The 18,311-nt window shown below is 35.0% G+C and overlaps 1 long non-coding RNA gene across 1 annotated transcript in view; it reads right to left on the bottom strand.

Annotated features, from left to right (window-relative positions):
* Positions 1 to 18,311, bottom strand: part of LOC113600506 (uncharacterized) — a 150,312-nt gene that overhangs the window by 120,353 nt on the left and 11,648 nt on the right. The window contains exons 4-5 of the long non-coding RNA XR_003421495.2: positions 6,708 to 6,882; positions 4,836 to 5,073 (exon numbers count right to left, since the gene is read on the bottom strand). This is a non-coding gene — a long non-coding RNA (uncharacterized LOC113600506). The remainder of the gene's footprint in view (positions 1 to 4,835; positions 5,074 to 6,707; positions 6,883 to 18,311) is intronic.

Here is an 18,311-nt window from a genome sequence, read left to right as displayed (position 1 = left end):
TGTGGAATAATAAGGACCTGAAGCTTCCTAGTAGTCTAACATCTTGCTTCCAGTATCACTTCTGTAACTTCTCTAACCACAAAAATTTTCTATGAAAGTATTTATTAAATTTAATTTAATTTCCTTGGTAGTTTATGCCTTAAAAACACTTATAGAGAAGTATATAAAGGAATTTCATAGTGGAATCAAAATACTGATGTTAAATGAACTCACCTAAAATTGATATAAAAGGCAATATGAGCTCTAGCAGTGGTGGTAGGGCATAACTTGCCATTATGTATAGATGATTTCAACTTGGTGTTGTTTTTGCTGAACATTCTGTGTGATGGGTCTCAGCAATAAGGGCAAGAAAGTAGAGATAATTTTCATGTTTTACTTGATAAAAATACAATTACATCCAAATTATTACCTAGTTAAGTATGCTCCATGTTCAAGGAAATATCATGCACAACCAGTGCAAGGTCTCCCCACAATGGCATAAATGTTCAGCATTTATGTGTTCAGCATTTATGCTAAATAGTGAAACCTAGGCCAAGGATATTTCTTCATGACTTTCGGCTTTGGAGAGATTTGCATTTTAACCCAAGGAGCTATTGTTGATTTGTTTGTTCCTACAAACAGATGTTCTTATTTTTCAAAACCACTAATAGAATATGAAAATTAAAATGCTCAACTTTGCAACATATTTTTAACTTGTCCTAGGCAAAATTTAAATCCATAGTCTGTTGAGTCAACATATTATTACCAAGGATAATTGGAATTAATAGACAAATGGATAATATAACACCATAGTTAATACTTCTACTTTATGTCATAAAACGTAAATATGAGGTTTTGGATTCTTAACTAATTCTTTGCCCTAAAAGAATTAATAAATAAAAAGAGAGGTGAAAAGGGAAGAAATGAGGAATTAAGACAGAGAATGGAGTAGAGAGAAGAAAGAGAGGGAAAGATCAACCTTGAGAAATATTGAAGAGTGAATGAATAAATAAATAAGGAAATAAGGAGGAAGAAAGGAAGAGAGTGATGCAAAATGATGTAGGGATATCATGAAGATTTAGTTATATTGCCAACAACAAAAATTTCAGGAATTTTAGATAAATGTCCTATACTATGTTGGGTTACATATAGCACAAGTCCGATAGATGGTAGATAGTAGTAGAATATTAAGCATTATTCTGGATGCTCATTTATTGATTGTTTTTTGAGCATAGACTTAGTGCAAGGCATTGAAATATGTATGGATACATAATAGAGAAGATAGAGAAAATATTTCCTATTTTGATTCATCTGTAATAATTTTGGGTGAAAAATGTGTCAATAAATTTGATAATAGACATTTTAAATATACCATCAGATATGATTGTTGAAAAAATATTAATATTATAAAATAGATAGTTATTCATTTCTTTTACTTTATATTTTACCATCATAATTTGACAAAAAATGAATTAAATGTCATAATATTTAGATTAAAATGATGGAATACATTATCATGCACATGACATATGTAGGATATTGTACTTTTGTTAATGGGAACCATCTTCCAAATAAGCCTTGCCCTGACACATTTGAATCACATTTTTTTTATTAATGCATCTTTAGAAAACATGTGCAATAAGCTGTATTTAAACATATTTTTTCCACATGGGGGATTTAGAATAAAATACAAAGAATAGTAATTGTGCAGACAAAGCCAAATTCTTGACACTAAAGACTGCATGGGACCACGCAAGAAGAGTTTACAAACTCCATTCACCCAATGAAGAGCCAGAACTGGCTCTGTGTTCGAAGAGACAAGAAGGGCCTGTGCTGATGAAATAAACCACATTACTTAACACTGTTTAGTTTATACTGTAAATGTGGGTAGATAATGTAGGCTAGAAACATTATTCATCCATGGGGCATATGGTAATTATATCCGCATTAAAGCACTTCTGCTAATCACACACACACACACATCTTTGCTGCTGATGGGGTACAGCTGACACCAAGGGATACCTCACGGATTTAGGTTCATCATCACATTTTTCTCTGTGTGTATCTCCTACCTAAGGGGCTGCTGCAGCTCTTCTCAAGTGACACCTCCTCCCCCCTACTCACTACACAGAAGATTACAACATAAACACAGCAGCACTTGAACAGAAGTTTATAGTTTCAGGAGAGGAAGCGAGTCTGGCAGTTTTGATCAACTATTGTTTTCCCTGAGCTTAGTCTGAAGCTGGCAAACTGCACAGTTAGCTGGATGGCCCATGACATAAAATCCTATAGCTCCACAGAATTAGTGGCCCAGACTCAAACAAAAGGGAGGCCTTGGGTGATGGGCTGCCTCACAAGGCTATCTTGAGTATCTCCTATGTGTTACATTCTATATTGTTTTAGTGCACTTAAAAAAACTCCAAACAGTCCTATATGAATAAATAATTATCTGTGCTTATAAATGAGAAAAGTGAGGTTCATAAAGGATATGTAACTTACCTAGAATCAAGATTCAAACCCTGAACAATTCAGATCTTATGCTCTTTCCATTGACTCTGGGTCATAATTAGAGACCATAAGAATTGAAAGAAAAATTATGCCCTACAACACCCAACTACCACAAAAACATCTAATTAAGAGTAAAATAGTATTTTTAAAAACATCACAAGAGTACACTGTAAGCTGAAATTAAAAATACTTTTATTCTGGATCTGTGTTTGTAAAGTCCTAGATAAATTCATTGAACCCAGACTGTTCAAACTTTATTTCCATTTAGGCCTCTGTTTGCTGATGCCTTAAGAGAATTCATGGCGACCTGATGGGTAGTGTGGCATTGACTCTCCCATGTTGCTGCCTTAGAGGAAGATGTCTTAATATGCCATTTATAAGACAAACAATCCGAATCTCATATGCTCTCACTGGTGTTTTAGGCTCTTCTGCCTAAGGAGTCAATGGAAGTCACATTTGGTGTGCTTATTTTGATGTTCGTCCAGATCCCTGTGGGGCTTAAATAGATTAAGTCCTTGTGATAGCCAGATTGTTAGTATTTAATGCTCCATTACTCACCCTTCTGTGGGGCCCCAGAAGGCAGATTGGCAGAGCAGTTCTCAGGCAGCAAGTGATGCAGACACAAGTCTAGTTGAGATGGTCTCTAGGACCAAATGTGTCAGAGTGACCCCTGAATAGGAAACATGTGCTTTCCAGGAAATATGATGGGAAAAGTCCATACGTTCAACATGTCTTAATGTTCTGTTTGGCTATTATGGGATCAAAGGCCAGATGATTTTCACAAACGCTGTGCCATGTGCCCGTTTTCAAGCCAAATGCTGACAATAAATATTTCTGGTGGTGTTAGGAGACAATTCTCCATGAGTTTCCTGCATTTCTGCATGTCTTAGAAACAGGCACTAACTCCCTTTGTTTAGGAGTATCTTTTCAAGGGTGTTAGCTTAGCAAACAGCCTTGGAAGAGAGAAATCATGTTGCCTCCAGAGGAAAGGGCAGGTTTGATTACTATCCAGTATAATAAAATCAGTGTCTCCCTCTGGAGTTAAAGCAGGCAGACTTACGTCCATTATAAAAGACTTGGTTATCTAAGCTCAAAGTTCCTTTTTTCATACTCAAATTGGTGCATATGCAGGTATTACCTGGTCTTCTTCACAATGTCCCATATGATGTGGGGGAATTGGTGCAAACATGATGATACTCTTGCTATTGCTATGAGTAACAGACTGTCTTGTCTCTGACCCAGGAATCTCGGGTCTTCTGTCAGCAATTCTGAAACCAGTAGGCTAATTTGTTCTCTTGTAAGTAGAGTAAAATTTCAGGCCATTCAAAGTTCTTAAAAGATAGTTTTCAATCATTATTATTTGATAAAGGCATATATGTCATGTTTCAATGTGTGTGCATACATATTATCTATCTCTCTGTATTCATTATGTATAATAAATCCATATTGTTATGTATAAATGTGCTTACAAAAAACTGGTTTAATTATTTGTAATATGACAACCACATCTTCATCACTTGAAAAAGTGCCTACATTTGCACGAGCTTATTGTAATGATACAACTCAGAATCACATTTAATCCCTTGAAAAATTTATTTACCTTCTATAGATACAAATATTCCCAATTTACCAATTTCATGGCAGTAACTAGTTCCTCAAAAAGAAAGAAACAATTGACCTTTTCCTCAAAATTATATAGCAAATAAACGTCCCTTTAAATTGTACGTTAGCAAAGACATAATAATTTAAAGTCTTACCCTTTTGGGCTTGTCTTAAAAATGATGACTGGTGTCAGTGAAGATAATAATAAGCATAATAATAGTAAACACAATACCCCTTGACCTCAGAAAACTTAAAACATCAGGAAATGTTTCATGGGATAAAATCATGGATCATAGAGTGAAGACAATGAAAGAAAACATACTCTCAAGCCCTATCCAACATCTGAATCCCTCTCTGTAAAATCACTGAATATAAATTACCCAACCACTCCATCATTATCTCCAGAAAGAAAGAAGCAATCCCCTAGAGGCACCCCATTCCAATATTTGACAGACCAAATTCTTCTAAACTCTTTATCATATTTAAGAAATATTTGTGTCTCTGAATTTCATGTTCAGAGAATATGCTCCTGATTCTCATAGAACCAAATTTCTGGTATGGATTCCGATATCAGAGCTTACATTTGTCAGCTCAGTAATTTGTGAAATTGATTTAACACTTTAAACCTCAGCTTTCCTATCTGTAAAAGGTGTATAAAGTGGTCACTTCATCATCTGATGTGAGGGTAAAATGAACTTCAGCACATATAAAGTACCCAGGAGAGAGAGGTTACAGTGAATACTCACCATCATTTCATGGCCTGCTTGCAGGTGACAGCATTGTCATTTCTTAGTGATGATGGTACGGTAATGATTTCATCCAATGTGTACCACTCAGCAATGTTTATCAGTCCATTCTTAGATTTAGTCACCCAAGTTCACAATAGAAAAAGTCTTGGCTTTAATATTCAGTTGATATAATTTTTGCTTTGATTTTGGTTTGAAGATAGTATGAGGTTTCTGCATGGAACTTGGGAGTTTCTCTCTAATTTGAAACAAATTATTAAGTTAATGTTTAGACCCACTGCCTGTGAATATACCTTTTTGAATTTTATTAAGGCTCTTATTGGCTATTTATATAGCCTTTTACGTTTTCAAGATGGAAAAAAAAGAAAACACATGTGATTACTGAAGTTAATTATTGAAGTTGTTACTGAAGTTGTTATTGAAATAAATATAAGTTTAGAGCTAAATACTTTGAATACTTAAAATCTCACCAATCCTTCATACTTGAATACACTTTATTTGGAATACTAAAAAAAATGCTTATATTTGAATATGCAGTTGATCTCTAAAATTTTGGAATACATATCCTCAATAAATATACATTCCTTCACCAAAAACATGCACATCCTACTATATTATTAAATACCTTATAAAATATATACAACTATGAATCTTAAAGAGTTAAATTTGAAATGCAGTATCTGAGCTTTAATCTATTAACTATAATTAATGATAAGAGATGAAAAAAATCTGATTTCAAGTAGTCTCCTTGACAATTTCAAATTACTTTGACTATTATCTCAGAAGATCTAATTAGATAATCATTGTTCTTATCTTGTAATGTGGTCTGCAAAGAGATGATAGTAGGCACAGTTATCAGTATTACTAGCTCCTTCTTGGTTGCTTCTACTTGCATTATTGGTATTATTGGTAAACCACGATTTACTTAAAGAGATTTTTTTTAAAGCATCTGTTTATTTTGTGAAGTACAGTGATCATAACAAGATGACAATCCATCAGTTTGTTTAACTGCAATGCCTGGTGAGCTGCTGAATGCACTGAGTGAATGAGAATATCACAATCAGTCTTTCCACATTGTGGAACTCACACCTCATTTGCTTTGTGTGACATGTGACCTTCTAGTATATGGACTCAGTAAGGAGACGAGTGTCTATGTTTATATTGCAAAATAACAAGGCTTTTTCTTTTTTCTAGTTAAGAATCAACTATGAATAAAAATCATAATATATTCTTACAACTCCAGTGGTTCCAGTTTTTTACATTTGTGCTTGCTCTGGAGATCTGTATCACACTGTCTTATTCAGGCGTGGAACTTGGAAGTATTGCCATTGTGTAAGCTCCCATATTTTATAAGGAGAAAAATGCCTGGTCAAATAGTTACATCATCTTTTGAGGGGAAGTCACTTACACTGAAGCTACATGTAAAAGATTGGGCGGTACACATCCTATAGCTGCAGAGCCAGTAAAGGGCATGCATATAGCATTGCATTTTACCAAACAGACAACTAGTTTAGACATTTCAAGCTAACAACATATAACCCTCCTAGGAATCAAAGTGAGTTATGGAGACTACCTACATTGGCAAAACACACTGCAGATAAATTGGTACTCTCATCTTTTATCTGTGGACTGTGCTTGTTACAGTAGGTGACACAACACTGAGTGGTGAGAAGCCAGAAGAAAAATGAATGATTTCTGGGATGCCTCATGGTGTGGAATTTGTTCCAGAAACTCTGACTTTATGAAGTGCCCCTCTGAGTAGCAATTTGTAACACACATTAATTCAGTAGTAGCTGAGCAAAGCTGAACAAGATTTCCCATGGTGCTGAAGTTCCAGATTGTTTCTCAAAGGGTTACATCAATTATTGTCACCTTTTTGTCAGCTGTGAACCATGATTAATTGGAGAGATCCAAATTTCTGCATGTCTTATGTCACATACTTCTTTACTTCTCCATCTGTTTTGTCCAACGTTTTGACCAACAAGTTCCACTTCTTGTATTTCATCAAAGCTAGAGTAAATGTCTCACTCTAGGTTGGAAAGAAACACTGAAGACAGTAGAGAAAATGACATAAATGAGTAGCAAAGACAATTGATTTAGTAAAAGAACAAGCTGCAACCATATAAAAGGGAGACCTAATTACATTCTATGCTCTTCAGCAATGTGTAAAATGCAAAGATCTATTAGCTCAAACTTATTTGCATGTAACATTGAGTCCAGTACCCATCAGAATCAGAAACATGTAGCTTTCTTTACCTCTAAAAAATTCTGATAGCTAATTGACCAAATAATATAAAAACATTAGTGGAAATTAAAAACTGATACATGAAGGAGAAAAATGGGAGTTTTTCCCTAATGTGAAACCTTTTAGAATGCAACCTTTTTTTATTTTTATCTTTTAGAAACAAGAAAAATCCCATATTACCCAGCAGATGATGCATGGGGAATAATTGTCTACTCCAGGATTTTTGAGACTTCCAGTCACTTAATACTCTTAACTAACTTCCATCAAACATTTTCACAAATAAAATCCCTTGTAAGTCACCTTGTTGGAAAATGGAAGGATTATAAAAAATAAATAAATATATTATGCTTCAGCTGATAGTTTGCACAACAAAACTAATGGGCCTGTTCAATCAGGGAACTTGGGATGCAGGTCGGTTTGAATTAAGAAAACAAAGAGCTTTGTTGGCTTTAGAGCTGCTTTTCCTTCTATGATGAGGCAGGGAAACTAATTTGTAGCCCTGTTCATCACTGAATACAGCCTTCAACCTGTCCAATCGGGAAGCCTAACCTGAGCACAAAGGAAGCTTCACAGCCCGTAGAGCATAGCCCAAAGTTTCTCCCATCTGCAGAACAAAATTGGTGGTCTCACTTGACCAGGGAATTCAGTAAACATTTTGGCCTGATTCAAGTCCCCAAATAATGAGCTGTACAGGCCATGGGTCCTATCCTGTTCCCTGCCTGGAAAAGGAATCTAATGAATGGCTCCATGCACTACTGAATATAGTAACCCAGTCCTGACCATCCAGTAAACCTGATCAGAAAATCCAGGCAACCATGGAGACCACCCTATAGCCTCACTTAGGAAAAACAAACCAGCCAGTAAACCCTGTAAAACTCTTGTCAAAAAAAATGGCACATACCTTACCCTCCTGGCCCCCATTCCTATCCTCAGAGTTTGAACAGCTCCTTGCCCCAAAATAGAGCATTAAAACATAGACTGAGAGTAAAGGAATGGAAAAAGACATTTCAAGCAAATCGTAATAACAATAATAACAAAAAACAGCAGGGGTAGCTATACTGAAACAAAATAGACTTTAAAAATGATAAAAAGAGACAAAGATGGTCACTATATAATGATAAAATTGTCAGTACATCAATAAGATATAACAATTGAAATATTTATGTGCCCAACATTGGAGGAGCTAAATATATATAGCAAAAACTAACAGAGTTAAAAAAAAAACAGTAACACAATAGTTGGGGACATTAATACTCCATTCTCAAAAATGGATAGGTCATCTAGGCAGAGAATCCATAAGAAAAAAACAGATTTGAACAACATTATGAACCAAATGTACCTAACAAGTATATATAAAACATTCTATCCAACAAAAGTAGAATACACATTGTTCTAAGTACACATGGAACATTATCTAGGACAGACCATATGTTAAGACACAAAAAAAGTCTTAAAAAATTCAAAAAGATTGATATCATACTAAATATTTTTTCTGGTCACAATGGCATAAACTAGAAATTAATAAAAAGAGGAAAACTGGAGAATCCCAAACACATGGAAGTTAAACAACACTCTTCTGAACAACCAATAGATCAAAGAAGAAATTAAAGGTGAAATGAAATATAAATAAATAAATAAATAAATAAATAAATAAATAAATAAGAAATTGTAAAAGTTTGAGTAAGCAAAAATGGAAACACAACATACCAGAACTTGCAGGATGCCATAAAAACAGTTCTAAGAGGGAAGTTCATAGCAATTTAAGAAACAAGAAAGAGCCCAAATAAAACACCTGACTCTAAACCTTAATGAACTAGAAAAAAAAAAAAGGAACAAACTAAGCCCATAGTTACAAAAAAGAAAATAATAAATATTAGGGTATAAATAAATGAAATAAAGAATGAAAAAAACAATACAAAAGATTAACAAAACTAACAATTGGTTCTTTGAAAAGATAAAAGTGAAAAACCCTTAGCTAGACTAATCAAGGAAAAAACAGCAAGGATGAAAATTAGCAGAATTATATGAGAAAGGAGACATTACAACGGATACCACAGAAATATAAAGTATCATAAGAGGCTATTATGAACAATTATATGCAAAAAAATGGAACAACTTAAAAGAAACTGAAAAATTCTTAGAAACATACAACCTATCAAGACTTAATAAGGAAGCAATAAAAATTATGAATAGACCAATTACTAGTAAGGAGATTAAATCAGTAATAAAAAATCTCTCGACAAAGAAATGCCCAGGACCAAATGGCTTCACGGATGAATTTTCCCAACATTTAAAAATTCAACACCAATCTTTCTCATACTCTTCCAAAAAAATCTCAGAGGAGGGAACACTCCCAAAATCATATTACATGGCTAATGTTATCCTGATACTAAAACCGGAACAAAACACTACTAGAAAAGAAAAGAAAACTATAGGCCAATATTCCGAGAGAGGATAAAAAGTATTAAAAAGTTCAATAGAATACTAGCCAACTGAATTCAGCAGTACATTAAGGGGCTCCTACTTCATGATTAAGTTGTTTTGGGGGTGCAAGCATGGTTCAATATATACGAGTAAATCAGTGTAATACATCACATTAATAGAATTAAAGAAAATAATTATATAATCATCTCAATAGACGCAGAAAAAACATTTGATAAAATTCAACATCCATTCATGCTAAAAACTTTTAACAAATTAGGCACAGAAGGAACATGTCTCAGCATAATAAAAGCCATGTATGACAACCTCACAGATAATATAATACTCAAAGGTAAAAGTTTGAAATCTTTCCCTCTCAGATCAGGAATAAGACAAGGGTGCCCATTCTCACCACTCCTATTCAACATGGGACTGGAAGTCCCAGCTAGAACAATTAGGGAAAAAAATAAAAAAGAAAGAAAGGTATCAGAATTGGAAAGAAAGAGTAAAATTGTCTCTATTTTCATATGACATAATTTTATACAAAGAAAATCCTAAAGACTCAACCAAAAACTGTTAGGTCTAATCAATAAATTCAGTGATGTTGCCGGATACAAAATTAACATGCAAAATCAGTACTGTCTCTATACACTGACAACGAAATTTCTGAAAATGAAGTGAAGCAGTTGATCCCCTTTACAAGAGCATCAAAAACAAAAGAATACTTAGAAATAAATTTAGTTATGTAGATGAACGTTGTCTACTCTGAAAACTGCAAGACATTGATGAAAGAAATTGACAAAGACATGAATAAATAGAAAGGTATGCCATGTTAATGGATTGGAAGAATTACTATTGTTAAAATGTCAGTATTACCAAAAGTCATCTATATATTCAATAAAATCCCTATCAGGATTTCAATGGCATATTTTACAGAAGTAGAAAAAACCCTCCCAAAATTTGTATGGAACCACAAAAGAACCCAAATAACCAACGAAATCCTGAGAAAAAAGAACAGAGCAAGACGTATCATATTTTCTGATTTCAAGCTATACTATAAAGTTGAAGTCATCAAAACAGTGTAGTACTGGCATAAAAACAGACACATTGAGAAAAGAATCAAGAGCCCAGGTGAGCATCTATGGTCAACTAATATTTGACAAGGGAGCTAAGAGTACTCAATGGAGGAAAAACAGTCTTCAATAAATGGTGTGGGGCTAACTGGAAAAGGATGTAAAAGAATGTAAAGAATGTAAAAGAATGTAAAAGAATGGAACTGGACCCTTATCTTGCACCACTCACAAAAATTCACTCAACATAGATTAAAGACTTAAATGTAAAACCTGAAATCATGAAACTCCTAGAAGAAAACATAGGAATAAAAAAAAAACTCCTTGACATAGGTCTTAGTAATGATTTTTTGGATACCTAAATCACAAGAAACAAAATAAAAAATAAACAAGTGGGACTGCAGCAAACTAAAAACTTTTTCACAGCAAAAGAAACCCTCAACAAAGTAAAAAGACAACCTATGGAATGGGAAAAAAAAATATTTGCAAACTATATATCTAATAAGAGGTTAATACCCAAGATCTATAAAGAACTCATACAACTCAATAGCAGAAAAAGAAAAGGAGAATAAAGAAAAGATAGAAGAAAAGAAAACCAATTAATCCCATTAAAATGCAGGCAAAGGACATGAATAGATATTTCTCCAAAGAAGATACAGAAAAGGCCAATACGTTCATGAAAAGATGCTCAACATCATCAGTAATATGGGAAATGCAAATTAAAGCCACATTGAGATATCACTTCACACCTGTTAGAATGGCCATCATGAAAAAGACAAGAGATAACAAATGCTGGCATGCATGGAGAAAAAGAAACCCTTGGGCACAGCTGGTGGGATTGTAAATTGGTACAGCCATATGGAAAACAGTAAGGATAATCGTCAAAAAGTTAAAAACAGAACTACCATATGATCCAGCCAATTCCTCTTCTGGGAATGCATCCAAAGAAAATGAAAACACTAACTGAAAAAGATATCTGCACCCCTATGTTCATAACAGCATTAATCACAATAGATAAGACACAGAAGCAACTTAAGTGCCCATCAATGGATGAATGAACAAAGAAGATGTGGTATATATCTTAGAATACAATATACAATATAAGAATAGAATAGAATAGAATAGAATAGAATAGAATAGAATAGAATAGAATAGAATAGAATAGAATATCATTCACCTATAAAAAAAATTTCGTAAATCCTATCATTTGTGAAACATGGATGGAACTTGAAGACATTATGCTAAATGAAATAAATCACACAGAGAAAGACAAATACTGTATGTTTTCACATGTGGACTCTAAAAGAAAAAAAATCAAACTAATAATAGAAAAAGATATCAGACTTGTGGTTATCTGGGGTGGACCATGTGGGGTGGGGAAATCGGAGAAAGGTGATCTGTAGGTACAAATTTCCAGTTATAAGATAAATAAGTACAACATGATGACTATACTTAACACTGCTGTATCATATATAGGAAAGTTAAGAGAGTAAATTCAAGGAGTTTTGACTACAAGGAGAAAAGGGTTTTTTTTTTCCTTTTTTCTTTAGTTTCTTTTCATTTATTTCTATGAGAAGATGATGCTAGCTGAACCTATTGTGATAATCATTTCAAACCATCAAGCTGTATGTCTTAAACTTACACGGTGCCATTTGTCAATTATTTCTAAATAAAACTGGGGAAAAAAAGAAAAAAATTGTTGTGTTTTGCAACCTTGTATCAATGTTGGATCTTGTGGAAAAATACATCCAGAACACATGCACCACTCCACAGCCTGCGTGTGGATTAGTTACTTCATGTTGTGGGGAGTTTCCAGGTTTCACTGGGTGCTTGTGGTAGTTTTAGAATTGGTGGTACCCCCTTAAGATGCAATTGCTCAACAATAAAATTTATTTTTCTGGATTTTTGTGCATTTTGTTTGATCAAATTTGGCAGTTGTACTGAAATAGTAAAGAAATAGTGAAATTAGTCTTCAAACATGTTTCAGGATGGGGACTAAGGTAATCAAAATCACTATAGCTAATATGAAAGTTGAAACAGTTGATATTCAAGGGCAAATTTTGTCTGCGACACAGTGAGATTTGTTAATGATTCTGGCTTACTTCCTGCAGTAGGTCTCTGAACAACTTTCCACTGACCATGGCCTATAGTAGGAAAAGGCTGAGGGCACTCTGGACAACATGTTAATAAAATAATTATAGTGAAAAATAATAAATCAAATTTAATAAAGCTCTACATCTTACTGTTAAGAAGGTTTCCTATTATTTTGAAATGTACTGTCTTTAAATGGAAGGGAGAAATGGTGTTTCTCCGCAGGGTAAAGGGCAGATTTTTCTGCAGGAAGATTAATCCAAAGCTATGGCTCAGGATCGGCAATCACTCACCTACAGTTTATATACTGTAGGAAAGATAAGTCTGAAGAACTGAATTTCCCAGAGTAAAATATATCTCTAAATAAATGAATGTGATTTGAAACATCTCACAATTATCCTTCACAGTTTTTGATAAAGTTTCAAGTGGAAGGGGTGTCTCAAGAAGTTAAAGTCAGAAAGCAGACTTTCTTCAATTTGTTCAATAACTTTTATTGAATGTACATTATGCACTAGCCACTATTCTAATTATCTGAGCCTAATTTCGTCTTATATATAAACATAAATCATTTTGCATAGTTTTAATATATACTAAATTTTCCAGGAACATAACTAGCATTTGCTATACGACTGCTTTGTTTTGTTTTGCTCTTGATTTGTTTGGAAGTTTCCCAAGAGTTGTTCATGATTTCTCAAAATCATGTTGAAGATGGCAATGCTGCTCATGGCCTTTCATTCCCCCAGAGAGTACACATGTATCAGTCTGCATTTGAGCTGTTTTACTTCCATGATTCTATATGTACTCCTAATTGCCCCAGCATCACGTGGTGAAAAGACAACACTCTCTCTACTGACTCTCCTTTGCACCTTTATTGAAAGTCAATCACTATATTTGTGTGGGTCTATTTCTGGACTTTCTCTTTTGTTCTGTTGATTTATTTGTCTAATACTTATGTCAATACCGTATTTTATGATTACTTTGGCTTGAAATTAAGTACTGTAAGTCTCCATTTTCTTTTTCTTTTTCAAAACTGTTTTGGCTATTCTTGATTATTTGCATTTCTATATGAATTTTAGAATCACTTTATTGATTTATAAGAAAAGGCCTACTGAAATTTTTGTCTGGATTGTGTTGAATCTATAGATCACTTTGGGAGGAATTGTCATTTTAGTAATATTGAGTCTTCCAATCCATGAACAAAGCATATCTCTTCATTTATTTCAGTCTTTTAAAATTTCTCTCAGCAATATTTTGTAGTTTTCAGATCTTACACATCTTTTATTAGATTTATCCCAAGGTATTTTGTATTTTTAATGCTATTTTCAATTTCATTTTTAATTTCAATTTCTGATTATTCCTAGTATATGGAAGTAGAATCGATTTTTCTATTATGATATTGTATCCTACAAACTTGCTGAACACACTTATTAGTGAATTGCTTTTTGTAGATTCCATCAGGTTTCCTGTATAGACGATCCTGATGTCTATGAATAACACTGACTAGAACCTTCAACACAATGCCTGATAGAAGTGATAAGTGCAGACATCCTATCTTATTGCTGATCTCAGGGGAAAGCATTAAGTCTCTCACCATGAAGTATGATGCTGGCTATTGATTTTTTCTTGTGGTCCATACGAGGTTGAGAAAAGCTCATTCTATTCCTAGTTTGCCAAGAATTTTATGATATTGTTGTTGAATTTTTGTTAAATTCATTTTCTGCATCTATTGAGATGATTGTTTCATTTTTATTTTTTACTTTGATAACATAGTGAATTACATTGATTTTCAAATGCTAAACCAGCCTTGTATTCCTTGGCACCAATCCCATATATTAACTCTGAGTTCTGTCAGACATGAGAGAAAAAGTACCCACCACCTCAACGCATGCATCGGCCAAGCTGGAAAATCAAGCATAAGATCAGAAAAAACCTGAAAGCTATAGGAGAGCTTACTTAAACAGAGAGACAGTTTCAGAGATATAGGAGAAGGGTAAGGGTGGCATAGGGCCTCGGGGTGGCTGATGGTGAATGGTGTGGGCTACATTAGGAACAAGATGATTCAGAGCATTACAGGGATGAAAATATGATAGAGTATTTAGACAGATGGGAGACTTACACAATGAACATTGACTGAAAATGTGTGAGTTAGATGGATGCTCCGAGAGCCCAGGAACTAACAGAACCATATTCTATATGAAATCAGTTGCTGCAACTGTAAATATCATCAATATGTGACTGCTGCATGTTCTGAACAACAGTTCAGACACTGTGAACTCCATATGTGCAGGTTTTTAGGATGAAACATGTCCCAGAGACTGTGGTTATCTGGTTGGCTTAAGCTACAGAGACTCAAACTTGGGATGGCATCTATTGAATCTGATATACTACATGGTATCTGCCCCATTTTAGCAAGGCAATGCCTATAGAAGTTCCAGCCAATCTTTGCTACCTTAGCTGCTGACATCTCACGCCTGAACCTTAACTCAGCATCTGAGGACCTGCTCCTGGCCAGCACAATTCCATGAAACCAATTGTTTTCTAATCTGTTCCTGGACACCTGTCACTGGGTTATGCCTTTCTGCAGAGTATTAATGCTACTAATGCTGCTTCCAACCTATACCACAATATGAGTGGCCTAAGCATTTATTGCTAGACCCTCAGAATGGTATAGTATACCTTTTGGAAAGTTCTCCATATCATCCTCCTCTCCACCTTTCCTATTACTGACCTCTATACTTTAGTGGTTTGTTCTAGCCTTTCCATTCCCACTGAAGTCAACTGTGCTATATCTAGTTGTGTCCAAAGACAGAAATCACAGCAAAATGTAAAGGTCATTTGAAATATTATATTTTGGAATACTCTGCCACTGTTCTCTCCCATTGCTGAGTTAACACTGTATAGCTATACGATCAATCATATTATACTTATGTTCATTTGCACTTAAAGATATAGTAATACTTGGGGCGCCTGGGTGGCGCAGTCGGTTAAGCATCCGACTTCAGCCAGGTCACGATCTCGTGGTCCGTGAGTTCGAGCCCCGCGTCAGGCTCTGCGCTGATGGCTCAGAGCCTGGAGCCTGTTTCCGATTCTGTGTCTCCCTCTCTCTCTGCCCCTCCCCCGTTCATGCTCTGTCTGTCTCTGTCCCAAAAATAAATAAACATTAAAAAAATAGATATAGTAATACTTGAAGAGTTAATATGCTAGACCAGAATAAAATGAACTAGTTTAACTTCCATTTTGTTTATAGCCATGTCCTTGGCATATAGTGGTCAGTAGAAGAGAAGTATGATAAGGTCTCATGAGTATAGTCCATTTCACTTTCACAAGTAAATGCCACCTGCAGATGGGAAGCAAGTGGAGCACCACACATCATAGCTCTATTGCAATAGGCAAAACCTCCAAGGCTAACAGACTCTTCTGGGTTCCTTGACTTCTACAAAGTACAGATTTATCTCCAAACTGTCAGTCATGTCTGCAAATATCTTTTAGATTAGTTGGCACTAATTAAGTCACTATTGTTTAAAAACTATAAAAATTTTCAAGTGGGGCACCTGGGTGGCTCAATCAGTTAAGTGTCTGATTCTTGACCTTGGCTCAGGTCATGATCTCATGGTTCATGAGCTCCAGCCCTGCATAGGGCTCTTTGCTGACAGCACAGAGTCTGCTTGGGATTCTCTCTCTCTCTTTCTCTCTCTCTCTGCCCCTCCCCTGCACCCCCCCCCCTCTCTCTCTCATCTCTCTCTCAAAAAAATAAACTTTAAAAAAGTTATCAAGTGAAATATCACAGAAGTTTGCAGTATGTGTATATTCAAGCTCATGATTCAGTAGGAAATCTTGGACAAGTATGTGCTGAAGGCTGCCTTCTGGAAATAGGGCTACAAACAGCTACAATCGCTCAACACGCTGGCAAGATTAGTTCTAGTAATGCTAGTTGCTCTAGAACTTAGTATGTTTTGTTTCCTATGGAATCTCAATATTAGAAGCCATTGACTCTTTGAGCATCTTTCTTCTTACTAATTAAATGCTAAGTGAAGTAAAAAAAAATGACTTTAGTAATTGCAATTTTCTCAGTGAAAAACAGTGAAGGACTTCCCCATTTGAAGTTTGCAAGGCAAATTCTCTTTAGCAAATTATCACAAGATGTAAAATCTCCTGTCATATAGCACATGGAAAGGATATTAAAAATTTTTGTCAACCGCTTTATACTGGATCTTGTCAGTTTTAAAAGATAATCTTAAATCCTTGGTTCTCTGAAATAAAGTAAATAAAACTCATTTTGAGGCCATTATAATTTTTTCATGGGTAAAACCCTAAGAAAATGATTAGAATTTCTCTAAACTCTCTTAGGATATTTCTGTATAAAGCTTTCCGTGTACATGAATGTGCACATGGGCACGCGCACACACACACACACACACACACACTGCACAACTAGAAGACATTACCTCCAGAATGTATCCAGCTGTGGATTCACCTTTGCAAATTTTAAGTCCTTAAAATAAAATAAATATATAAAGTATATATCCTTTTGGTCTGTTTCTCTGAAGAATGCTGACTATGGGGGACTACACTAGGGAGTGGATACTGAGAGACATGATACATCAGGTAACAATCATGCTACATCAAGTAACAATCAATTTATCCTTGGGTCCTGTGTTATTTTCTGTCTTCAGATAAGCAATTTCCAAGATGGGATTAGACAGACATTAGATTTATTAGAGAAAATGTCTGTGAAAGATAGAGTGGGAGATACACAGAGAAGGCATGGAGCACCTTCAGACTGTGATTCAGGTCACCCCTTCCTCTGTGAGAGAAGTAAGAAAGAGGATTCAGTAGGAGGAGGTTGAGACTCGAGGTAGTTCTAAGAAAGTTTCATCTAGGCCAATGGGGAGCTTTGAGCCAAAGTTGCACATCAGAGGTATCTTGAGGCTGTCTGGAATGGGCCTCCATTACTACTCCTGAAGTCAGCATGAGAAGTGTGGCCTCAGCATGAAAGCAGTGGAGGATCCAAAAAGGCAATACCTAGAGCCATCATTTAACTATGCTTCCCATAGTAGAAGCTCTGAGTAGTATATATTCATGACTATTGCAGCCTCCAGAGACCCATGTCCCTTCCATAGTCAAAATACATTTACTCTCTATCAAGACTCCAAAGTCTTATCCAGTCATTGCATTGGGCTTAGAGTACAGAATTTCATCATATGTTTCTGTTATAGGTGTGATTGAGGATCCCCACATGCCACTCTTCTTTATTGAGACATCTGAACAAAAAGACAAGTTATTTGCTTCCATTAGCTCAATGTGTAATAATGAGATAGGGATGACTGCAATAAACACTTCCCTTCAAAGAGAGGAATGGAGTTCTTTTTCTGGAAAAAGTGGAATGGGAGTGTCTCTCTCACTGAATATAACTATTAAACCTGGGCAGATTGTGTGGAACAGCTATTTGAGAAATCTGAAATGTAAATGATAGCAAGTGGATTAGGGAAGATGATCAGAATTCAAGTATGAATAAATCAAATGGTGGTTATACCATTACACTCCAACTCAGTTTCCCTGAACAAATGAAGTAGACATTAGAGAGCAAATAGAAGCCCACTAGTTCTAGTACAAAAAGCAGGAAAAAGAAGCATGTAAGACTCAGAGAGA

Source organism: Acinonyx jubatus, chromosome B1 (genome assembly GCF_027475565.1).
Source record: "Acinonyx jubatus isolate Ajub_Pintada_27869175 chromosome B1, VMU_Ajub_asm_v1.0, whole genome shotgun sequence".
Lineage (NCBI taxonomy): Eukaryota > Metazoa > Chordata > Mammalia > Carnivora > Felidae > Acinonyx > Acinonyx jubatus.
Note: the sequence above shows the minus strand (reverse complement) of the source record. Positions and strands in the feature narration are given on the sequence as shown.